The sequence below is a fragment of the Alligator mississippiensis genome, chromosome 16, assembly GCF_030867095.1.
Source record: "Alligator mississippiensis isolate rAllMis1 chromosome 16, rAllMis1, whole genome shotgun sequence".
In the NCBI taxonomy this organism is placed as follows: domain Eukaryota; kingdom Metazoa; phylum Chordata; order Crocodylia; family Alligatoridae; genus Alligator; species Alligator mississippiensis.
The window spans coordinates 39,577-45,699 of NC_081839.1; the positions used below are offsets into that span (position 1 = coordinate 39,577).

General features: G+C 58.7%; 1 long non-coding RNA gene across 17 annotated transcripts in view; it reads right to left on the reverse strand.

The window, feature by feature from the left end:
• Nucleotides 1-5,163, reverse strand: part of LOC132246568 (uncharacterized) — a 32,577-nt gene extending 27,414 nt beyond the window's left edge. For 7 of the 17 annotated variants that reach the window (XR_009457959.1, XR_009457957.1, XR_009457961.1 and 4 more), the window contains exon 1: nt 63-1,369. This is a non-coding gene — a long non-coding RNA (uncharacterized LOC132246568). Of the gene's footprint in view, nt 1-12; nt 1,418-4,951 lie in introns of those variants that run through there. The other 10 variants (XR_009457960.1, XR_009457953.1, XR_009457950.1 and 7 more) reach the window with 9 other exon arrangements.
• Nucleotides 5,164-6,123: the final 960 nt, after the last annotated feature.

Sequence of the window (6,123 nt, forward strand, 5' to 3'; positions counted from 1 at the left end):
GCAACCCCTTACCAACTGCAGGATCTCTCCATCCAGAGCTGCAACCCACAAGAAGCAAATACCTCGCTCCAGGTGATCACGTGAGCATGGCTTCAGGCCGTCTCCAACTCCTTCCACGCCATACCAGCTCCAGGGCTCTTCACCTCTTCCTCAGCTCTTCTCCACTCGGGATCAGACTTTGGTCATCTTGCCAAACATGTCCACACCACCAAAAATGAACAACAGCAATTAACACTTGCAGCGCTATGCGCAGGTCTCACAGCACCAACGGGACAGCACCCCCTCCCTCCCAACCAGGGGTACAACAGCAGCTTGCACTGGCCCCACTAACAAACCGCAGGGGGCTGCAGCTACACCCCTCCCAAGTGAGGGGATCAATTTACATGCAAACACAACCCTCCTTTCAGTCCTGGGAAGAACAAAGTAACAAGTGCTGCAGTGATTTTTAAGAACAGAAGTACAAAGACAGACACCAGTGACACACCCAGAGAGATGAGACATAAATGCAATTCCCAGCACTGAAAGGAGGCATGTGGCAACAGGTACAGCCAGGCAGAGACCCAATCCTCTGTCCCACCGCAACCTGGAGATCTTTGCACAGACTCAGAGCAACTCTGGGCCAAGCCAGCCCAGCCATACACCACTCATCTCAGAGGCACTCCTGGGTGCCATGGCCCTCCGCTTGAGTAGCCCTGCCCTGGGAGCGTGCAGCTCAGGACACCAACCCAGAGCAGGGACTTCCCAGCCCACCCAGACACCCCCACTCAAAACACCACCCCCGCTTGAGGTAAGTCCACCTTCCATCATGCTACTCCTCCTGCTCTATCCTCCATCACCATGGCACGCCTCCACTTCTTTGCATCCATCTCCAACCCAAAGTCTCTCCACAACAGCCAGGATCCTGAAAGACAAAACAAGCCATGAAGCCCACAGGGTCAATCAAGACCAGACTGAAATCCCTCCCAAACAGCATACACACACATCCAGGCCCCACCACCCAGTGTCTCCAAGCTCCCAGAAGCCATCCCTGTACCTTTCAACAAACTGACAAATCAAAGACAACCCCACACCGATCCAAGGAAGCTTGCACCTCCCCTGGGCTGTGACCATGTCCCGCTCCAAGGCAGCTAAGGACACAGGGGCAGAGGCCTCACCACAGGGAATCCAGAAGCACAAACCCAGCCTCTTGCTCCCTCCTCTACCCTCCATGACTCATCAGCTCTAGGTCTCTTCATTACACTTGCTTCTCAGACCCTAGAAACTTTGGCAGAAAGGCCAACCAACCCCACCACAACCAAAAAAACCTTACAAGCAACTCCACTTACAGTCCTCACAGCACCGAGGGCAGAACAACTCCCACCCAAAGAGGGACAGAAGCAGCTCTATTCCACCCCGCACCCCCTCCATAGGAACCAGTCATCCCCTCTATAAGTTTTCCCTTTCCAGAGGGTTATTCCGTCTCTCCAAAGCGCTCCGATGGGTTATCTCGGCAGCTAATCCCAATGCGTAACGAAACAACCAGAGTGCTCTGGAGCCTGCACTCAGGCTGGGGGAGGGGGAAGAAGGGAGATCAGGCCCCTCACTCCTTCCCCCCGCCACACCCCTCAGCAGAGCCTGCCAATACGAGCTGCTGGGCATTGCACAGCCCCCAAGTTGCAGGGGGCCGGTGCTTCCCTCCACAGCAGCTGTTTCCCTCAAGGCTGCCCAGGCAGGGTGCTAGCTGCACGGCTGCAGCCCCAGCTCACAGGCTGCACCTGCTGGATCCAATGGTGCACCCGTTTCTGGAAGCCTGGCTGTGCTCAGAGAAGCTCAGGGTGGATGGGTTTCCAGTGCCCCGGGAGCACAAGAGTGACTCTTGAAATCAAATTACTGCTTTTTTTTTTTTTTTTTTTAAATAAAATTAGTCGTCTTTGTAGATGTTCTCTTTTTAGAATATAACTCGGTATTTTTCTGCTTCTGAGATGCCAAAACCCCTTCCTGAAAGGAGTGTTTCCAGGGAGCAAAGAGAGGGACTTCCAGTGGCAAAGGTCAGGGTTACAGGATAGGACTCGCAGCCACAGGAGAGTGACCAAGGGGCAGGGCACCGCGCCAGGGGCAGGGCTGCAACAGGTGCCACCACTTGGTGAGTGGCCCTGCACCTGAAATAATTGCTGACCCTGCGTTAAAGTATGCACTCAAAGGGTAACTAAAAATCCTGGACTTCAATAAATATTTTTGGAATAAAAATGTAATTCCTAGCGTTTTGGGGGCTGCAGCTAGTAAACTAGCATTAAACACAGCAGTCAACCCAGCACAGCACAAAGGAGTTTAGGAGCGGCTGACACACAAGGGCAGACGCTCTCCGGGGCCACAGGCAGAAGCAGCTCCGGGCACCGCAGGCCCCTGCTGCAAAACCGCGGCCTGCGAGCGCAGAGCTCAGGACGCCGCCCCACAGCGGGACCGCTCACCCCCACCCCGCACGAGTCGCATTTCTGCCAGGCCCCGACACCAGCCGGCCGCAGCTGGCTCCCGGCACCCGCAGGGTCAAGCCTCCCGCGCCCGCCCCCCGGGCCCCAGGCAGGACAGGCCAGGTGCGGCTGGGGCACCTCGGGTCACGGCCCAGGGCACACAGGGGCCGGCGCCCACGGGAAGGCCTAGCCGGCACAGGGGACACTCCTCGCACCCAGGCCCCGCGGCCCCCTTCTCCTCGGAAACCAGACACCGCGGCGGAAAGACCCGCCCCGACTCGAGGCAATTAACGCGGGCAATTAACAGCACTCCCAGGCCAGGACTCGGACCGAGGGCAGGTCTCAGCCAACGGCTCCCAAAACACCCCCGGCCCCAGCAAAGCAGGGCCCCAGGCCCCCGAGGGACAGCACCCCACAGAACAGCGCGCCCGCCCGGCTGGGAGCAGTGCAGAGAAAACGGCGGTTTAACAACACGAAAACGGGGACAGACAAAGCGCGGGGACACGGGGCAGCGCCGCCCCGGCGCGGGGGACCGGGCACGCCCAGCCCGCACAGGCGGCCCCGCGCCAGGCGCCCGGCGCTCTCCGCAGCGCGCCTCCTTCCCCGGCCCCGGCTCCAGCGCAGCGGACACTACTCCCGCCTCCAACGCCCCTTCCAGTCACGTGCCGCGCCAGCCCGCGCTCGGCTTTTCACGGGACGAGAGCCCCGGGCGCGCAGGGAGACAGCTCCGCACGGGCCGCCGGGCCCTGCCTTACAAACCGGGCCCCTTGGCCGCGACCGCCCAGCGCTGCCCCGCCCCGCCCCGCCCCGGCGGCACCAGCCGCACCTCGGCATCCCGCTGCCGCGCCGGGACCCGAGGGCGGCCCGGCGGATCCCGCCCAGGCCCCCAGGAAGAGCTCCCGGGCCCCAACCGCCCCCCGCCCGACCGCAGGGCAGTGCGCGCTGGGTCTAGCTCTGCCCCCGGGGCGGGCGGAGGGACCGGTACTACAGACTCTGCCCTCCCCGTCCGCCAGCGGCGTCCTCACCGCCAGGCAGGGGCCGCTGCGGCTCTCGGCGCACCCCAGCCGCAGGCAGGTACGCGGTCCCGCAGCTGCCGGGCTGCGCAGGCCCCAGGCAGGTCCTACCTGTGAGGAACCGCTAGCGGGCATCAGGCATCACCGCAGCAGGTGCCGCCTTGTCTTGCAGAGCTGCGCCCAGTCTTGTTCCGTGGCCATGTGCGACAAGCACTTGTTTCCAGGACCTGTCCCGACCCCGGCTTGGCTCTAATGCCATAGCCCCCAAAACCTCAGCGGGTGAGGCACCTAACCCCCTCAGCCAAGAAAGAGCACCTGGCCCACACCCCACTACCTGGCAGACGGCTTTAAACCCAACCCCCAGGTGTTCGCATCTGGCTCCCACCCCAGACCTTTGCTTCCGGTGTCTGCAGGATGGGGCGAACTGGAAGGCAAAGGCGAGAGAAACTGCACCAATTCCAGTCCTGCTGCCAGTCAGACCCACCACCTCCCACGCCGCGGGGGAGAACGTGCGTGGTGCTGCACTACTGCGTGGGGGACCTTTGGGGTATGACAGGCAAGCTCAGGCTGCAGCTTGGTCTCCTGCCTCTTAGCTGCCTGGGTGGCCACTGTAGTAGGACCTGCCTTTTGCATTTCAAGGGTAATCATAAAGGGAGCCGTAGCTGCGTCATTTCTGTGCCTGCGTCGGCCTGCGAGGTTCTGAGCGCAGACTGGCCGCAGTCTCCTTGGCCGAGGCCCGGCGGCAGCGAGCTGTTAGAACACGAAATGGGGGAAACTCAGAAACCAAAACAGTATTGTGACACTAAGGAAGCAAGCAGCAGTATGGGGAGGCCTTGCTGAGCCTCAACTTTGCCAAAGTGCTTTCAGCAGTGCCATGCCAGAGCCTGTCCTTGACCCAACTGCCTGTAGGACGACCCACCCGCTCCACCCACAGAAAAAGCGTGGAGAACAGGCCGGGGTGTCCACCGGACCCTTCTCAGCAGGCACGACCTTTCCCATTTGCCCAGGCAACAAGAACGCAACTGTGCTCAGCTCAGTCCTCGTCCTCAGGTCCAGTGCTGAAGCAGCCTCCGCTCGCTGCACGGGGCCCACGTCCATCTTTATACCCTAGCTCTGCTCACTGTGCCTCCAAGACGGGAGGACAGGAAGAGGCTCCCTACCTTCCTCCCTGTTATCTACACCACCAGCCAAAGGGAGCAGAGAGGTTCCTCTGCAAGATTTGAAAGGGTCACAGCAAGGTAGAGAGAAACGCTGCGAGGCTGCCTGGGGGCAGGGTAAAGGAACAGGAGGGAGGGAGGGAGAGACTCTCTGAATCACGGACCAGGATGGTGGGGGGTCCTAGAGTGAAAAAGGGCTAGAATCACCGCTTTAAAAGTTGGCCAGGTAGCAGTGAGAGGGGCTTGAGGCTGTACCTGTGCTCAGGGAGGGAGGGAGGAAGAGGGCAGCAAGAGCCAAGGTAAGCAACATATAGGACTCAGGCACAGCATTCACCTGGCAAAGCTGTGCAAGTCCTGCCACTCCTGGTTTAGGAAAGAGCCCCATGTTCCCCAGCCTGGTTGCATGGCCTTGTGCTGCTATCGCTGACCACAAACTTTCTCCTGCCGTCCGCTTCTGAAAATGATGAGGAGCATGCACGAACCCAAGTGTGCTTAGCGCTCCCCTCTCATCTTAGAGCGATCTAGGGAAAAAGCTGAGAAATGATTCCAACACCTCCCTACTTGGGTACTCCTAGCAACGGCAAGGCCAGACTACCCTACAGATGAGCATCTCACTCTGTGTCCATGTTCTGCTCTGCTCTGCTCTGCTCGCTTGGAGTTAGGTGCAATCTTTCCTTGCAGGGAAGGGCCGTTCTTTTGCCGTTGTACACCGTTGCCGACGGGACAGGTTGCTCCCCAGCAATCTCCACAGGCTGTGAAGGGACTCAAAAGAAAAAGGCAGGGGCCGGGACCCTGCTTCTGCTGCAGCACAAAGAACAAACTGAACACAGTGGCAACAGGCTGCTGGGGATGTCCCTGCTGCTGTCACCATGGGAGTGTGCTGCTCCTTGGTTGAACTGCCACAGGCTAGAACCAGTTTCTTCACAGGCTGGATCCAAACCACAGGCCATAGGTTTTTTGACCCCTGTTTTACCAGACCAACTGTAAGATGGGCATAGATACAGGCAACCTTTTGGGTATGACAGTACCTTTCCTCAGGATGCTGGGAAGGAACCAGGACTGAAAAAGGGGACTGGGATGCCTAAAACCTTGCTTCTGTCCGTCCAAACCGTGCTGTTGTTGCCACACAAGACGTAACAAAAAATCTTGCCTCCCCCATGGTTCCTGAACCTTCCCAACAACACTGCCGCCACCACCACCACTTGCATACTTAAATCATTTGGTTTCCTTCTGTCACCTGTTTGGAAACTTCCTTTTCTTACTGGACCTGCCAGGTGCTTTGTTGGCAAAGTACATGGGAAAACAAATAATAGTAATAGTAAGAATCAGAACAGGGATAATATTAGTAGTACTAACATTACTTACAGAAATATGCTGAACAAAAGATGCAGGGCTCATCCATGCCTCTTCCTTCCATTCCCCGCCCCTCCAACTATCCTGCATGGACATACAAGAAATAAGCCCCTGGGGGGGTCTCAACAACAGGGTGCAGTCCCACAACTGAAG